The sequence below is a fragment of the Amblyomma americanum genome, chromosome 4 (genome assembly GCF_052857255.1).
Source record: "Amblyomma americanum isolate KBUSLIRL-KWMA chromosome 4, ASM5285725v1, whole genome shotgun sequence".
Lineage (NCBI taxonomy): Eukaryota > Metazoa > Arthropoda > Arachnida > Ixodida > Ixodidae > Amblyomma > Amblyomma americanum.
In genome coordinates, this window is record NC_135500.1 from 98,628,161 (window position 1) to 98,647,956 (window position 19,796).

Consider the following 19,796-nt stretch of genomic DNA (forward strand, 5'->3'; position numbering starts at 1 on the left):
CTGTGCTTTGAAGGGGCATTTTTCGGTTGTCTTGACACATTCTGGACAATGTTTTATGGTGGTTAATTTTTTATTTGAAAATACTGCAGCCCCATTCTAGGGGCTATAGCAGGAGTGGGTACATAAGATGTGGTACAATTCCATGCATAAAAGGGTACATGACAAGGATTACAAATATAAATGCTGCACACACCATACAATGCTACTACTCAACTGTTGACGCAAAATCAGAAAGTGATAATGCACGAATGTTGCCACGCAGAGTTCCAACTGTCCACAGTACGTGGAAAACTGTATTTGAAAACATTGGTACGGGGAAAAAAGGTTGGATATTAAGATCGTGATGGATCCTGGTTGTAGATGGTGTTGAAAACGAGATATGCTTACCCTCTGAAAGGCAATAAGCAGAATGCACTATAGAGTGAAGAAGTTTAAAAGATTCAGTTTTCTGGCGGGATGCGAGCGGACTTAAATTTAAGGAAGATATCGCAGATGGGGGTGAAAAATGAAAGTTGTAGCGACGGAAAATAAATCTTAGCTTTTCGTTGTACAGATTCTATTTGATCGATTTCATGTTGTTTACATAGATTACACGCATATGAAGCATATTCAAGAATAGGGGCAATTAGAGTTTTGTATATGAGCAATTTGGCATCTTTAGGAGCATCCCGTACTGTGCGCCTCAGGTAACCTACCATTTTAAGAGCTTTAGCTGTGATGTGATCAATGTGTTTTGACCATGTCATATTGTGAGAAAAAACGATGTCTGCGATGTCTTTGGCCACTGTAGGCTACCAAACGGAGTCCTCAGCGCGTGCCTGGGTCTTTGTGATGCCAAAGTGACCTTCGTGCAAAGGGCGCAGAACTTCTTTCCTGCACGTGAGTGAAACAACCACATGGGCTGCGTAGAGTAGCAGACTGTCCTGTACGGTGAGCTGTTGACGTTGTTCATAGAAGGATCTCACTTCAAGGGGTGAACCTCATCGGGAAGGCAATTCTTTTGTGCAGAGTTCCCGAAGATACAAGCACACGCGATCTGATTTTTGGGATTCTTTCAACCACTCAAGGCAGTGCTGCTTGATGGGAAGGATTGTCCTCACGCAGCGCAAAAAAAGCATCGGATGTCGCTTTCTGGCTCTGTCACCAGTATTCTGCTGAGGCACTCTGGAAAGCGCCTCATTTGCATTTTGTCTTTGTAGCCGCAGTGTAAGGTCAACATTTTTCAACGGCTGTTTCTCTATTTGCGCATAGCATTTCTCCGCGTCAGGTAGAAGTCGGTAGGCATATGCGATGACCGAAAACTTGCCACTGGTCTGTTTCTGTCAAATCACTGCCCCCAGTTGAAAGGAAGCGTCTGCCCACTGTCTCCTTAGCAAGATCGTAAACCCCAAGCACTGGGCAAGATGAAAGTAGCTGCTTCCATTTGTCGAACGCTTGCTGTTGAGGAATGTCCCAAACGAATTCCTGCTTTTTTGACAGCAAACAAGTGGCTGGAGCAGATCCGCAAGGTTGGGTACAAAGCGAGAAAGATATGTAGCCATTCCAAGCAGCCTTTGCAACTCGCTTCTATTAGTGGGACTGGCCATTTTTAATGACTTCAACCTTTCTTTTCGTCGGGCTTGATTCCATGCTGGTCAAGCTTGTGACCTAGGAACGTGAGCTGGTCGAGGTGAAAGAGGCACTTGTTCTCGTTTGGCGCGACACCTGCTTCAGTTGCTGAACAACGGTGCGAAGTGTCTTGTGCTCTGTTTCGCCCGAGTTCGAGTAAGGATGTCCATAAGACACAACTCTGTTGATACCTTCCAGAATTTTTTACATCTGCTTCTGGAAATGCTTGGAAGAGGACGCGATGCCAAATGGAAGCCTGTTGAAGGAAAACCTCCCGAATGGTGTGATGAAGACAGTAAGCTTCTTGCCGTCTTCACCGAGTGGTATCTGCCAGTACCCTGAACTGGCATATAACTATCAGGTTGCAACCCTGGCCTAAGCTTACAGAGTAGTCTACACTCGTGCCCGATCACCAACGTGCTGCTTTTCTCATTCAATGTTGCATACAATGATGCACCACTCCCATGCTTATAGTTTTTGTGTCCTTTAAGTGGAGCCTTCCTCATCAGGTGGGATAGGTGATTTAGCCATGCACAAGGCAGATGTGTGTAGATTTTCAATTAAACCAGTGTGCAGTGGTTCCTGGATTTCAAGCGGATGCATACTGGCCCATTTAATGTGTTTACTTGAGCCAGTTTGAACTGTCCTGTTACGTAGCCCATTTTTGTTTTGTTTTTTGGACTCGGAGGAGAGGGTAGAAGAGTAAATTAAGAGAATCAGAAGGTACGTTCCTAGCCTGCATCTTGTATGGTCAGAGGTCTCCGAATAGCAGTGTTTAGAGCCACTCTGTTGCATTGTGCACAGTGGCACGTTCAGTGTGGCTTCATGGAAGCATGGCGACTAGTATAACAATTGAGGAACATTTATCTTCATCTTTATGACCGTAACTATATCCACAGCACAAAGGTCTTCCCCCCTGACCTCCAATCAACCCTGTGCTTTGTCAACTTGCCATATCATCCCTGCAAACTTTCTGATCTTCTCAGCTAACCGAACTCATTGCCACCCACTGGTAGATTTCGCTTCTCTCATGGTATGAACCTATTGTATTATGACTCAGAAGCTTGAAGAAACATCTGGAAAACACTTTTGTTTTTAATATTCTTTAGTGCTGTCAACTATAAGTTTTTAAAATTAAACAGAAGCTTTTACTTCTGGCTACCCTATGCAGTGTCATCAAGCCATCAAATACAAAAGAAATGATGGAGTGGTCCTTTGTGCCATATAGACATATTGACAAATAGAATATTGCATACCTGTTTAGTGTAAAAAAATTTCAGAAAGATAAATGGGTGAATGCCTTTATTATTTTCACTCTCCAACAAGAAGTGATGACATCTATGTATGACCACAGTTTTAGTTCAATTGATGCAAGTTCTAGAGCTTAGCAGACTAACTCTTCGTGTTCAAGAAAGACTTGGAGCGACAGCGGGCGTGTTGTGTAAGGACACAACAAATGTCGTTTTCTGACCAATCTGTCAAAATTAACAAAATTTTAAACCGTAAGTAATCGTTAATGATGGTTAGCTACCAGCAACCTTCATAGGGTAGTCAGCTAGAATCTTGTTAGCTTGTACACAAATTGGTAGTTAGCGACAGATATATATACTAGAGGCATCAAGGACCACTGCTATTCTTTGTGTATTGTCTCCTTGTGGAGTTTCAAATTATGCCTCTGAGTGAATGTATTTTGGCACAGGTTGCATTGGTAGGGCTTTTCGCCCTTATGGGATCTCATGCCTCGCAAGGTCTGAACTAGCTCTAAAGGCCATAGGGCAGAGCTGGCACTGAAACGGCTTTTCACCCGTGTGGGAATGTGTAGCACCAGGCCGTTCTTCCGTGCAAAGCTGCTACCACAATGGTCACAACGGTAAGGACGCTCGCCCTTGTGGGTGCGCTGGTGTGCCTTCAGATTGGCCTTTTGTGCAAAGCTGCTTCCACAGTCATTACAATGGTATGGGCGGTCGCCGGTATGGACTCTGAGATACATCACTAGCTGAGACTTTCGTTTGAATCTCTTGCAGCAGTCGGTGCATTCGTGCAGCTTATTTCCTCTCGGTTGACCGCGGGGGTTACCCATGCCGGAAGGAGTATATACCATGCAGTGGCTCACAGGGTGCCTTTCACTGGTTGAATCTTCCACGGGAGGTGTGGTATGGTCGCTCTGTGTGATGATTGAACCCGTGTTGTACAGGCAGAGCACTTTACATAAAATTCAAGAACCAACAGTCCACAGTTAGCTCGTAGTAAGGAATAAAAGTGGAATGCAGAGGACACACTCATCTAAAGCTGCAGATGTTTATCATAAGTTTCATTCAACAGATCAGCTTTAAGGAGAACTTGGGTCTGAAACAAGACATCTCTGCAGTCAATTCTGCACGAAGGCAAAAAAAAGCAACCTTAGGATGCACAAAATTTTATCACTGCCAAAAAATAGGGCAGTCTGTGTGGATATCCAAAGTTGCTGCATTTGAACCTTGCACTTACATTACCAGCATCATGAGGGTCACTGTAAGAACTCCACCCAGGTGGGCTTAAAGGGGCCCCGAAACACGTAATCAGTGCATTGTTCTGCCTGTTGGTTCCATAGAATGAGTTATAGCGATGCTATTAGCATTGGTCGAACCGCGTATACTCGTTTTTAATATTTTATTTAACTCGCAAAAACAAATTCATGGCACTGACGGTGTCACCATACAATGGCGGTTTTTAGCAGTGGACATGACATCACTGGGCGGGAACTTCATCATTAGACAAACAGTAAATATACTACAAATTGTGTGAATAAATAGACAGGTTTTGTCAAGTTTTTGCATTTTATATTATATCAATGAAATCAACTTGTTTGCCTTAGATAAAAGCGCTATAGAGCAAGTAAAACAAAAATACACCACGAGAGGCTCTGGCTATCTTTTTGCTTCGAAGAACTTTGCGCCTGCTTGGAGACATCCTATGACCTAGTGCACAGCACTTATGGCTACTCTCTATCTTTCTGAAAACGACTTTGTGGAAGCTATCTGATCGAGCCAATACACTCTACTAGCATTTGTTTCGCTCCCAAGGAAGGATGCAAAGAAAAAATCATTTCACATTTAGCACTCCACATTGTCGGCTTGTGGAGGATTACCGGGTGGCGGTGCCATATGGCACCACGTTCCTGTCAACAGCATGTGCACCTTGCTAGCCGTAACCAATAAGCGCGTTCCTAGTAGCGGCCATGGTACGCGGTACACGCTATCCTAAATGTCAGTCTGTCGCAGAAGCCGCCACGGTGGCAGAGTGGTTACGGCGCTCGGCTGCTGGCCTGAAAGACGCGGGTTCGATCTTGGCCGCGGCGGTCGAATTTCGATGGAGGCGAAATTCCAGAGGCCCGTGTACTGTGTGATGTCAGTGCACGTTGAAGTACTCCAGGTGGTCGAAATTTCCAGAGCCCTTCACTACGGCGTCTCTCATAGCCTGAGTCGCTTTGAGACGTTAAACCCCCATAAACCAAACCGAACTCCATCGCAGTATGTCGCACTCGAGTTTGGAACCATAAGTCAGAGAATGTCACTGATCAGTGCTCCCTTCTGCGCCATCTACGTGACGATGAAGCATCGCTGGGTCAACTAGGCGTTGATGTGGCTGTTGTAACAATGAAAAACGATGCTACCAGCCTTGTCAAGAACGAGTTACAGCGATTAGGCAACTATGGTGTGCAAACTTCTGCGACGTGCTTAGATAGGCTGTTTTGATTGGTCCCTCCTGTGTCGTCATTGGGAGAATGAAATAGGAATGGGAAGCCCGGCGAAAATCGAGTTGAAGGCAGCATTTTGTTTGCCTGTATTTTGAAATTTCTTCATTGAATAACTCCTGTTCCCAAGCATCTATTCCTGTAATTCTTTTTGAGTCAGCATCTGTGTGACATAAAGAATCCATGTGAAGTATAGCCGGCATCTGTTCAAGCAGTGTTTCCCAGCCCCTTTAATAACTAAACAAGTGGTAGTCAGCTATGATTAGACCCATGCCAAATGCCATTTTTTTGTTTTATTTGCTGCTTAGACAGTGTCTAATAAAAGTAAAGGCTAAAAGCCGGACAAGCCTTTGGTCCCTTGTACAATTTCTTTTATTAATGAACTGGACTCACAAGGGTGACAGTTCGGTCAGTAGTTCAGATATCACAGAAAACAACTTTCCAGACTATGAAAGGCAAATATCGCCATTCACCACAGTTCAGTAAACTGAAGCTTCCATATCCTTCAACCTGCTCTTTGAAAGACAATCTTCAGGAAAGCATATATGGAGAAAGAGTTTACTCTAACCTGGTGAGTTCTGTCCAGAACGCACATGATGTTTGTGGTCCCTGGAGCTTAAACCTGCATGTGAAAACTAGATTACATCCACCGAGACAAAAGACTACACGTGCAACAGCTCACGTGGTGTTATGTGCATGGCACTGTGAATATGGAATACAATCTCGTAAAACAGCTTTCCAAGGTTGCGCAAACTGAGTAGGGCGAGCCTAAAAAGAAGCGAGTTCGAAAGCAAACATTCTCGAGTTTTAATTCTGCACGCAGATGATTACTGCTCTTAAGTTCACTGCCAATTGTCTACAAACTTATAGACCTATTGGAACTGAGTCAACAGCCATTGCACGGACGATGAATTTGCACAATTTCTTGCTTCATGGGAAGGACAGTACAAGTCTACCTACACAGGCTTGAGAAATAACGAGTGTCAGTTATGGTTAATGACTGAAAACACTGATAAAGCCATCATTTTTTCAAATAAACCTTTTATAGCCGTTGTACAGTGCAGAGGAAAAAAACTTGCGCAGCATGGCTACCGGTAAAAACACCCAGGTTACAGCTGCCCACAAATGTTTGCCAATGTGCCCAACATGATGTTCCACCTCCACCGTCTCCAAGAGTGCAATTATTCGAGTAGAAGCACATCTCAAACTGTACACTACTCTGTGCTAAGTGCAGTTAGAGCATACCATATTTACTGGACAACACCCGCATCTCCAAATTTGGGACAAGAAGTCGAGGGGTAAAAAAAAGAAACCGTCATGACCCAGTTTCTCAATGTGCTACACAATGTTGCCCAGTCCCACAATGCACTGCACTGAAAAATGTTTAAGTTAACTAGCTTTTCTAACACCATGGATGGCACAGAAGAAACCCATCTCTGGGAACACGCTGATTGAGCTCATCGGACAGACACGAGTGAGAGCTGATGATGAAAATGATGAATTTTTATGACAAAAAGGCAGCCTTGGTCAAAGAGCGCCATGGCACAAGGCACTTTCATCAACGCAAGCGGGGAGAAGGAGTGTCTTAAGACCCGTTTCCAGGCATTCCATCCAGCAGAAGCCAGGGCAAAAGCCTGCGTACTGTACCCCTGGTGGGTACGCAGTGGCACAGAGAATCCAGCCCTTCACATCCTACATGCGAAATGCACGCTCAATGACTAGGCCACCGTGCGAGGAGAGTAAATATGGCGAGAAATAGTGACTCAAGGTGCGACTTGTCATAAGTTGTTGCATTATCCTGAGCAGAAATCATAGCAGCACTACATTCGTATTGAAGACATTTTGTGATGCAAGAGAACCAGTCAGGTAAAACTAAAAAACGAACACTGTGGGTCAGTAAATCTGGTAAAACTGGCGCTGCATTGTGCAACAGTGCATAGCATCAACAGAGCACACAGTTTAACAAAAACACGGACCAATTTTTTAAAATGGCTTTGCATTATAATAAACAATTTCCAGACTAAATACAAATCAAAACCCGTATCGCCATCATGAAACGAAATCCATACACGATTAAGTCCAGACGTGCAGATCGACATTCAGTATTGTGAGAAAACTAAGAAAAAAATATGTCATGGTACAGTACCCCATACAGCAAATTGTCTGCTGCTCTTAAAAAAGCATCAAAATGCAATGGAAGATGTCAAATGCAGGTAAAATACACACAGCAACAACCAGTTTGGAGAGAGTCAGTAATGCTACGTGCATGACGAAATGAGGTCAGTCACTTGTGACCAGCCACAAGTAATCAGTGAACTCTTCAGCAAAGCAAAAAGGATACCCATAAACCAATGAACAACGGCAACTACAATACCAGGTAGAATTCACCACAGGATATAGTACAGGTTCTGCAAAGCTACAGTCTTCACAAAGACCCAAACAGGAGACAAAGCAGGAGTGCAAAGTGGTAATGATACACTGAATTACGTAAGCAAGCATTCGCAGATTCCAGGTCATGCAGCACAAGAATCAAGACGAAGACTGATGTGTAAGCACAGAGACATGAAAGGCTAAAATTTCCATTGAGCAGTGTTGGCGGTAATGCGTTACCAGTAACACGTTACTTTTATCGGTAACTTAGTAACATACTTGTTACCATTTCGAAACTGTAACTGGTAACGTACCTACGTTAACATTTTTCGGTAACGTGAGATGTCACATTACTAGTTAATTTTTATTCCAATTGTCCCCCCTCCGCCTCTTTTTCAGAAAAAAAGAAGTACCAAAAGTGATGTTGCAAATAAACAAAATCTCAACATGCTCTCAACGACCTTTGTTGCATGCCAGAAAACCCCTGCACATGACAACGTGACCAACTAAAAAAATAAAGACAGATACCCATAAAGCACGAAACAAGTGCACGAGCACGCTTCCAAAACTCACCGTCAGCTACCTCCCCTGCCCAAACCACTCCCACACATAACATTCTAAAGAGTGCAAGGATGCCGAGCATTTTGGAACATCACATTTCTCAGAATCACTGTAACTTTGTTGAGGGTTTAGCGGTGTTTGCTTTGTGAAATTAGAATTGATGATGATATGTCATTTTGTGTTTAACGTCATATTCAGAAAATGGGTTCACCATGTGCCACGGTTACAAGCCATCACACGTAAATCTATAGGCAACTTTAGGCTGCTATAACATTGCTAAGATTATGCACATTTGTGCAAAGTATTCTCGTTAAATCAAGATTTCAGGTAAAATCGCTGTTTGGGCTAGAAATTTTATGCGAAATATGATTTTTATAAAATGAATATCGCGAGTTCATGCAGCAAAAAAGCACTAATTAAAATTTATGGCCATGGTGTAACGGCAAAGTAACGTGCGGTACTTTTTCGGTAACGGTAATGATAACGCATTACATTTTGTAGTAGCTAACGTAGGGCGGTAATGCATTCCTTTTTTTCCAGTGTAACGAGTCATGTATTTAGTTACTTTTTTTCGATAACACCTACAACACCGCCATTGAGTGCAATTTTCATACTCGATGTTTCTGCTTTGATTGAAACATGAAGAATATTGTATAAATGAAAAAATTAATTTGTGCACAGAACGGAACAATCACACAAGTACCAGCATAATTGCATTTCATTCTTTCATGCGATGTCACAGATGAAGTTTTTCACAATGACCATCACCTCAGAGGTGACCTCGCTTTGATCTCTCAATAACAGGATGGGGTCTGTTTCACCCCATTTCGCACCAAAAATAAAGGCATCCTTCTCTGCCATTTGTATTTTTGATTGAGCATAATATTTTGGAACCAATGGGCCTCCTTCATAAAAGGTGCACACCAGATGCTTATTTTTGTTTCTTTAATTTTCAGTGTCACAAAGTTACTTGACGAAGCAACTTGCAATGAGTACACACAGTGCAGGCTTCACTTGATTGTTCTCTGTGGTCAGGTATTCTATTAGTACCATGACTGATGTAGGAATCCCATTGAGAGCCTACAAATGTGGCAAATGATACCAACATCTTTCATAGGGTGCTAAGCTAGAATATCATTAGCTTGCACACAAATTGGAAGTTAGCAAAACACATATACTAGAGGCATCACGGACCACTGCTACTCTTTGTGTATTGTCTCCTTGTGCTGTTTCAAACTATACCTCTGAGTGAATGTTTTTTGGCACAAGTCACATTGGTAGGGCTTTTCACCCTTATGGGATCTCTCATGCCTCAGAAGGTCACAACTAACTCTAAAGGCCATGGGGCACAGCTGGCACCGAAACGGCTTTTCACCCGTGTGGATACGGATGTGTGCCACCAGGTTCTGCTTCAGTGCAAAGGTTCTATCACAATGGTCGCAACGGTAAGGACGTTCACCAGTATGAGTCAGCTGGTGTCTCTTCAGAGTGGCCATTTGTGTAAAGCTGCATCCACACTCGTCACAACGATAAGGACACTCGCCCGTGTGAGTGCGCTGGTGTACCTTCAGATTGGACTTTTGTGTAAAGCTGCTTCCACAGTCGTTACACTGGTATGGGCGGTCGCCACTATGGACTCGGAGATGCACCATTAGCTGGGATCTCTTTCTGGATCCCCTGCTGCAGGAGGTGCATTTCTGGGGCCTCTTACCCTCCTTGTTAGCCATGCCAGGAGTAGATTCCATGTGCCTCTGACTGGTTGAATCTTGCGTACGAGGCGTGAAATGTCCGCCGTGTGTGACCACAGTACCTGTGTTGTAAAGGCATACTTTCAATAAAATGCAGGAATCAACAGTCCACAGTTCACTTGTAGTTAGGGATAAAAGATGAATGTGAAAGACACATTCACCAAAAGCTGTGGATGTTTACCAAAAGTTTTATTCAGTAGACTGGCCCTAAAGAGAACTCAGGCCCGTAGCAAGATGTCCCTACAGTGAATTCTGCATGCAGTGAAAGAGAACATTTAGGCTGGACGAAATGTCATCATTGCCAACAAATTAGGGCAGCCTTTGCAATCGATACAAACTCACTGCCATTGACCTTAGCAGTTACATTACTGCCATCATGACACGCACTCTCCTAAGTCCACACAGGTGGTCTTATCTGCACAAATGGCAGTCAATAACGCTTACCACAGAGCACAATGACATTTTTGGTTGCTTTATTTGCTCCTCAGACAGTGTCTAATAGGAGCAAAAGGCTAGAAGCCGGACAAGGCCTTGATCCCTTGTACAATTTCTTGCATCAATGACCTGAACTCGCAAAGGTGACAGTTCGGTCAGTAGTTCACATATGACAAAAAACAACTTTCCAAAATATGAAAAGCAAATATCATTCACCATAGTAAAGTGAAGCTTCGGTACACTTCAAACTTCTCTTTGAAAGACAACTATCAGGGAAGCATTTACGGAGAAAAAATTTAGATTCTAACCTGGTGAGGTCTGTACAGAAGGTTCACCATTTTTGCAGTCCTTAGTGCTCAAGCCTGCATGTGAAAGTAAAATGACATCCAATAAGACACAAGACTACACGTTCCACAGCTCACTTGTTACGAGCACGTGACGGTGAATATAGAATATACAATCATGCACAAAACTGTGCCAGATTGTATAAACTGAGTATGGCAAGCTTACAAAGTGAGTTCCAAACAAAAACAAATCCCGACATTTTTTTCAGCATGCAAGTCAGAGCTATACTTATGCTCACGAAAGACTGATGACTGCAGAGAAATTTAGACCTATTGGAACTGAGTGAACAGCCATTGCATTGATCACTGAACTATCACAATTACTGGCTCTATGGAAAGGACTGTACAAGTCTGTCCAAACAGACTTAAAAGATAATGAGGGTCAGTTATGCATAACGACGCAACAGACTGATGCAGCACTAATTTTTTGTTATTAAACTCCTTAAGGCCTTTTTCTCTGTGGATGGGAAAAAACTATCAGAGCATGGCTACAGTTAAAAATTGTCAGGAGGCTTACTTGCGGCAAAGATTACAGCTGCCTACAAATGTGGCCAATATGCCCAACGTGGTGTTTCACCTGCAGCATATCCAAGAGCGCAATTAACTCAGTAGCAGCACACCTGAAACTGCACACTATTGTGTGCCAAGTGCAGTCAGAGAATATATATTTGCCTGTGAAGGCCGACATCTCCAATTTGCGATGAAAAATCGAGAGAAAAATAAGAAGAAACTGTCATCACTGAGATTGTCAATATGCAACTGGATGCTGCTCAGTCCATCAATGTGCTGCTCTGAAGCAGGTTTAAGGTAACCGGCTGTTCTAACACTACTATGGATGCGACAGAAGAAGCACATCTCTGAGAACATATTAATGAGGTGAGACCATCGGAAGAACGAGAGTAAGAGCCGATGATGACAATGGTGAACTTTGATGGCGCAAGGGCAGCTTTGACCAAACAGCAACACGGCATCAGGCACTTTTGTCTATACCAGATGGGGTCAAACACCATTTCCAAGCATTCCACCCTGCTGAAGCCAGGAATAAAGCTTGCGTATTTTAGCACTGGTGTATACCCAGTGGCGCTGGGAATCGAACACCACACATCCTACATGTGATGTGCATGCTCCAATGGTTAGGCCATTACAGTAGAGGGAGTGAATGTGACATTGTGAATTAAAGTGCGACTTCTCATCTTGTCATCAGATGCTGCATTATTCTGGGCATAATCGCAGCACTACATTAGTTTTACAGAAATTTTGTGATGCAAGAAAGCCTGATTAGTGTAATGGCCCGAGTCGGGCAACAAAAACAAGAACACTGCGGATCAGCAAATCTGGTAAAACTAGCACTACATTGACCAACAGATATGCAGAACAATCAGTATTGTGAGAAAACTAAAATAACTTTGTCACAGTACGACCTATACAGCTAAATCTCAGCTGCTCTTAAAAATGCCTTAAAACGGAATGGAAGATGTCAGAATGCAGGCTAAATCCACACAGCAACAAATACAGTATTGAAAGAGGAAGTAACGCTATGCACATGACGAAATGAGGTCATTCAGTTGTGACCAACCACAAGGAATCTATTGCACTCTTCAGCAAAGCCAACAAAATGCCCCTAAAGCAGTGAACAGCTGCACATACAATAACATGTAGAAAACACCACGCGATACTGACATCACAGGTTTTGCATAGCTATAGTCTTCACAAAAGCCCCAACCAGAAGACAAAGCAGCAGTGTGAAGTGGTGGAGTCAAACTGAATTACGTTACCACGAATTTTTAGATTCGAAACCGTACAGCACAACAATGCAGATGAACACTGAAGTGTCTAACATAGACACACCCAAAGGCTAATTAGTCCAACGCATACAAATTTCGCCTTTTGCGATTCTGCTTTAAAAAGAACATTGAATCAATGAAAGAATCAATTAGCACACTTAACAGAACAATCACACAATGCCCAGCATAACTACATTTCGTGCTCCTCAAATGATTTCACATTAAGTTTTTCACAATGACATTCTGCGATAAGCTAACACGCGAGATAATGGAGGCCTTCTATATTCACCACAACGGTACGATGCGTATCAGCAGCTATTCTATTGCATTATCCGAGAGAGAATTGAGCTATCTGACCTCCCACGTGCCTTCCAGATAACTTTTGTTGTCTTGATAAGTAGTTCAATGTCTGTATATATACGCCTTTCGTTCAATAAAAAACCAGCTGATAGCGCTTGTTTGTGTCAATCTTTCATCTCGTGTCCCATTCTTGCTGCACTGTGATCAAAAAAAAATTTTCAATGACAATCACCTCCGTTCCACAGATCTTACTTTAATCTCTGTATAGCAGGATGGGTTCTAATTAACCTTACTTTACACCAGAAATACAGGTGCCATTTTCTACAATTTGCATTTTGAATTGAGCACGTTTTGGAACCAATGATCTCTTTTTATCAAAAGTGAGCCCCAGCTGCTTATTTTATTAAATTCTTCAAATCACAAAGTTACTTTACGAATAGACACGCAATGTCTTGGTGACACCAGCACAGAACTTTTTCCAAAAGAATGCAACATCTCTTGAATGTGATAACTGCCCTTAAACATATCGCCCCACGGCCATTAAACCCTCTCGCCTCTCAGCCCATTTTTCATGGAGTGCCTGGCTTGTCTAAGACAGCTGCAAGACCAGCTGGCGCTTGTTCGTCAGGCCCCACTCCCTCAATGGTGCTTGATTTTGAGTGATGAAATACAGTGATGCTAATGCTAATACTGCAAAGTACACACCACATGAGTACACAGGTCAGAGACTGCATTTGATTGCTGTACGTGGTCATGTGTTCTGTATGTGCCACAACTAAAATGGGAACCTCATTCAGAGCCTAATTTAAGCTGTTCAGCCAATGTACACGAAAGGTTTCTGCTCCACAACCTTTGAGCCAAAAAGCAAAAAGAACCTGGTGCCCCCTCAGCATCAGTAACACCTGAAGAGGCCACTGTGCAGCCATCCATTACTCCCATTATTCCCTCTCCTTTCCCAAGGCGCTCGTCATTTCGGTGGAAAAAAATATATTCTATACGCAACGAGTCCTCTCTATACGAAACAAAATTTCTGTTTTGAGGGCGATGCTTATTTTCCTCGTTATTTAGATCGCTGTTATTAAAACAATTACATCAAAACCATTTTCATCTCATTTTTCACATAGACACAATGCATTAAGATCACTGCACATGCAATTTTTCAGGTTATGAACATCAAGGAATGGAGTCATGGAAGGCTGGCAGGCGTGGTACTGAAGGTTTCTTCCTCTGGCGCTGCACACATGGGTTATCAATAATGGCCTGTAAAATAACAAAGAGCAAAGGAGAGTCACTTTAAAATGAACAGAAATGCCCCAGGGGCAGCGCTTGCATACTTTTGTGTAAACGGCAGTGCACAAAGCAGTAGCAAAAATTCACAGAAAGGACATCTGACAAAACATAGTGTCATTTTCTTGCACAAACTGTGAAAGGATATGGTAAGAAAAATAAGAGAAATAAAAAATAAGAGAAAAATATCTGAAACTCATGTTTTCTACAACCTAAAATGCAATGTCAACTGTGGTATATTCAATACAACTGGTCTGGATAGTTCTGTAAGCAAAGACAGATAGATTCCCGTGAACCTAACTTTGCACATGCATATGTGACGGTGTGGTTCTACCCATGTTTGCAGCAGATTGCTTTCGAAATTTCTTCCTTAGGCAGGATGTACTCTTTGCCACAGTCACAAGAGAACTGTTTATATGCTCAGTGTATACAGCATGTATATGTATAATGCAGTAGGCACTCATGCTTGAAAGGCATCTGGTAGTGCTTATGGATTAATGCAAGGACAAAGCCAGATACTGCTACTACTGGGAATCTCAATTTACATGCTTTCAATAGTACGACACCTGTGAAGCAAGGGTTGGAAGCATATTGAAAGGTTAATGCTTGGCAGCTTGTAGTACCAGGACATCTGTCTGCCTGCAAAATCAAGCAGAGCAAGACAGAATAAGTATGCAAAAACCCGGCTGCTAATAGTGGAGGTGCCTATATGCTCTCTAGATCTAATAATCATAAGAGCATAGGATATATACTAGGTTTGACAAGCTAATAACAACAAAAAAATAATTGAAAAAATTGCACAATGCAGCATGACGGAGGTAACGGCATATGCCCAGGTCGGCTGTTAACAAGATCTAAAAGGGGAAGCCACAAGGAAACAAAAGTGTAAACAAGTAACCACAAAAATTCATAACAAGTGTATAAGACAGCTAAAATATAACGACATGGCGTGCGTGAGAAACACGATGATAGTGTGACAGGGAACTACAATAGGAGCAAAACAAATGTAAACAAATAACGACAAAAAATTCATAACACTGTACAAGGCAGCTAAAATCTAGTGGAAAAGCGTGCGTCATAAATCCGATGGTCTAGAAATGCAATTTCCATGGGAAACAGGGTGAAACATGGTGTGCAAACACAATGCTGTTTTTCTTCTTAATTATGAATGCTTCCCGTATATATGCCAAACCTATGTATGTCCTTGAGCATTTTGGAAAAAAGACCAGTTGATAGTGCTCACGGTGCCTCCTTACTGTGTCCTGTCCTTGCGCTGTTTCAATTATGATAGACTAGCATCCCAGTGTTGACTGCAATGGCAGATTACCTAACTTTAACAGCCACAGGTAATAACAGTTATTTGCGGAGGAGCAGTACTTATAAGAGAGAAATGCACAGGGTATCAGATAGGAATTGTGTTGTTACTGGAGCCAGGATGTGTTTTATGACCGTATGAAAAGGGCTGCATGCTTGAAAGTTTGTTTTACTGCCTGTACCAAGTTCCATAAGCCACCAGAGTGGACTCGGAATGGTGGTGCATATACTCCAGTAGTCTTTTCAAGCCTGTCATAATAAGACTGCATCCAGTTGTATCAAACACAGCAGCAAACTCACTCCTTCGTTGGATCAGAGATTAGGATTCCAAGAAAATGCGTATACCTAAGAATAAAGTAAGCGCAGTGTCTGTTTTGCCAGCACCCAAGAAGGTCACCAGGCCAAAATTCACCTAGGACACACAACTGATTGAGTACTTAGGGCAATGTGAGAACAACTTGCTTGTCTCAGCCCTACGCTTACACAACCCGTTTATTGCAGCAGAAGCAGATGATCTTGGCTGGAAAATACAATCCATGCAGCTCAACACAGCCAAAAGCGAAAGCAAGAAACAGAACAAAAATCCCACAAACGTTCAGAAACCTAAGTTCCAAAATAGCCTGCACCCTATATATATATATGCTGCCAAGTCAAGACCCACCGGATTCATCACAAATTACCCAGAAGGATTCTGATGTGCCTAACTTGGCACATAGTCATCAGAAATTCAGAGCAACAAATAGACAGTTTGAAAGGATATGAGCCTGAGGATATCATCTGCACAGTTGGGCAGTTGTCCATGCATGTTTTTCCTCCTGCAAATAGGCTTGATTTGCCTGCAAAATGACACCCAGAAAAGCATAACATGCACAAGGGGAAGCCTCAATTACACAAAAGCAGAGTTTAATATTATACAGTAGCCACTGGTACATAATGAAGGCAGAGAATATTTAGTGTAATCCATCATGGCCCTTAATGCCTTAGAAGCAGCCATTAAACTGCAGGAATACATTTCATCTTGCCAAGAAATCATGGCAGCAGAGACGACACCCATACATAGGAGACTGATGGTGTGATGCATCTAGGCAACGCTGATGCAACTTTACATGCAGACTCCTGGCTAAGGTAAAAACAGATCCACTGCATCAAGCAAGTGCCAGGAGCCAGCAGAGTGCACCCTAAATTGCAGATCACACATGTTGCGGCAGTTGCCTATTTTATCAGCAGGCGTGGGCTTATAAATCTCAAAGCAGAGCTATCCTTGTGGATGTGATTTACAGTTACAGTTGAAGCTTTGAAGCACACAGGCATGTGAAGTGCAACTTCACATTTTTCACATTCCCACCCGCTCTCCGACTTTTCCCCGTGTGTCTTGCAGACTAAGCATAGCCTTGACGAATTCTGCTTGATTTTGTTTGGTGGGATATGGCGAGGAAAATGAGCCCACTCGGAAGCCGCATTGGTGTAGCCGCGACAGACGGTTTACGCCGACCATGGTACTGGGGCAAAACGGCCGCTTCGAGAATGTCCTCTGTGAGGTTCACTTTCCAGTCTATGTAGTGGAGCCGCTTGCGTGATGCTTTGGCAGATAAGACGTAGCTGTTATGAACAGCGATGTCCATAATATAAAAGGATTTTCTTGTAGCCTTTGGCGTATCTTCGCATAATTGTAAAGGAAGCGAGTTGTTGGTCCTCGCGATCCACTCCGCCCATGCCTCAGTTGTAATCGATTACAACTTGCGGCTTCAGAACTGGCAAGCCATTCTTGCGACCCTTTTTTCCTGTATTTCTGGTATCAGTGAGATCAGTTCAACTGTGGCAGGTTGACAGCATCGTGACCTGCTTTTTTGTCCTGCCAAGTGAGGGCCATGATGCCTCGCGCAAAGAGGGACTTGCATTCGCCTTTTTGCAGCTTCGCCTTGAAATCCTTCGGCATGTTCTTTTGGTGAAGGCGGACTCTGCTGACAGCATTCGAATTAGCTTCCTTTAGGTGGCGAAATAGCAATGGCGAAGAATACCAGTTCTCCATAAACACTGTGTGGCCATCGGGCAGACGTTTTTCTAGAAGGTCGATTACAACAGCCTCAATTTTTCATGTGTAAATCGAGAACTTCAGGCAGTAGCCGCTTGAAGACTCGCACAGTTTGTAGAACTTAAAGCCAAATCTTGCCCGTTTCGAGGGGTTAAACTGGACGTAGGACAGCCGACCACGAAACTTCATAAGGCTTTCATCAACTGCCACGCGCTCTTCGGGATCATAGGCTGTATCAATGCATTTCAGTACGTGGTCGAGCACAGGGCGCAACTTCCACAGCTTATCTCCACTTTGAGGGAGAGAGTTGTCGCAGAAATGCAGATATTTTGAGAGTGCCCAAGAACGCTGCCTCGACATTACAGAAGCAAAAAATGGTGTGCTTGTTGTCCAGTAAGATTGAATGCTGCTCTTTTTTACTTGGCTCATCAGCACACACATAGCGAAGTAAGTTTTCATTTCATCCGGTGTTGTTTCATGCCAACTGGGATCGGGATGCAAACGCTGTTTCTCGCATGCAAAGGCATTTGTGTGTAATGCGATGGTGCTCCAAATCTCGTCTCCGAGGAGAGCGTTGAACATTACCAGAGAACTGGGATTTGCACCTACTTGTAGCTGGATGGCTCGTTTGATGCCTGGTTGACCACAAAAGGTGTTCTTCGCAACCTTTTTCACTGTGTCATCCGCTTCCCATTGCCAGTCTTCTAGTTTTCGCGCCTTCGGAGATGGTGGCCGAGAGTCGCACGGATCTTGCGCTAAACACAAGTTGTCTTCATTGTCGCTGTCACTGTCCGTAATCCGGTCACTCTCGTCATCTAACACACCATCATCTTCATCGCAGTAGTCACTCTCGTCATCACTCTCGAACTCAAGATTAAGAATTTCTTCCGCTGTCAAAGCGCGTTTTCTCCGCGACGCCATATTTGGAAATTGACGGTATTGCGAACTTTTTGTCGATAAAAATAACAAAACTAACCTCAGACAGTGGACGACTATGTCCATCTAGTGGAAAACACATGAATCAATCACTACACAAGTGGTGTTGTGCTGCCATCTATTGAGTAAACCCATAACAAACCATACTTCATACTCCATGAGTGCGCGCGCTTCTCTTCTTACGGCCTTCACAATGGGGTCTGTTTCCGCCTCCCGCCGCACCTCGGTGGGGTCGCCACTGCCCCACTGCTCCGCCGTTGCGACCGCCGTTCACGCGGAAGGAGAACGCGCGCCCGCTCCAAGTCCGTCCCGCGTGAGTGGTAACCGTCAGGTCCTGATATTTCACCCCTATGCATTACGCAAAGACCGCGCAAACAGCCTCTTCGATTTGATAGCTATGAGTTATAAACAACAGAATAACTACCGCGCGCCATCGCGTGCTCTTCTTCAGTATGACTGCATGGTCGCATGAGGCTTTGGTCTACTCACGTCAACACTTTCTACCCGTTAAATTTGGAGAGAAACAAATCTTCAGTTTGCCTACTGACGGGTGTTAGAATTATAAGCGACCTGAAGCGTTTATATGACAGATTCCTAAGAATTCCGAAGCGTATAAAATATAGCTCCTGAAATCTCAAGCGCTGCCGTTTTTGTTTTGCACGAAAGCGGATTTAGCGAGAATTCATGACGCTGGACGGATTCAGAGAAACGAAAACAAATTTATTCACAGCTAAATTCAAGGTGTCCAATGCGGTGCGCTCAGATCCATAACTTCAATATGTTTTACGTTCAGAACGTATCAGTTGGCTGAAACACTCTACATATCTATAGCATCGCGACTGACGCACATCTATTCAGTCGGTTTAGCACATGAGTGATCAACAACTTCCCATCAAAGAAAATGGCATGAACAGCGCTGTGGAAGTGAGAAGAGCGCCAAACAAAAAGAAGAAAAGTTCACAGTCTGAAAAGCTTCCCATGGATGGTTTATGCAGATAATTAGCTGGCTTCTCGTTCCTGTCGGTGATTTTCTTGGTGTAATTAACAAGAAGTATTCTGAGAAATTTTTCAGATATCAAAGAAGCAGACCTCAACTGCGACTTGCAAAGCGGTACGCAGCAGTACACCATCGCCGCGTTGGATGATCAACGGCGGGCAATAAACACCGTCGCACAGCAAATAACTTAATCCGTGGAAGAAACGGGTAGAAACGCGCACCAGCGCTCACAACACTAAAGGCCACGCTGCCTGCCGGCACACAGTGCGATGAGAGCACTCCCCGTCCAAGAGAGAAATATGCGAGGCTCGGAAAAAAAAAAAAAGCGCAGACCGACAGTGACGTTT

The 19,796-nt window shown here is 43.4% G+C and overlaps 1 long non-coding RNA gene across 2 annotated transcripts; it reads right to left on the minus strand.

Moving 5' to 3' along the window:
- Window positions 1-121: 121 nt before the first annotated feature.
- Window positions 122-18,424, minus strand: LOC144128169 (uncharacterized). Of its 2 annotated transcripts, XR_013313716.1 has the most exons (4): window positions 18,126-18,424; window positions 14,737-16,320; window positions 10,764-14,143; window positions 122-10,082 (listed from the first exon to the last, which is right to left on the minus strand). It is a non-coding gene; the product is annotated as an uncharacterized LOC144128169 (long non-coding RNA). The 2 variants fall into 2 exon arrangements; XR_013313715.1 differs by having other exon boundaries at window positions 10,764-16,320.
- Window positions 18,425-19,796: the final 1,372 nt, after the last annotated feature.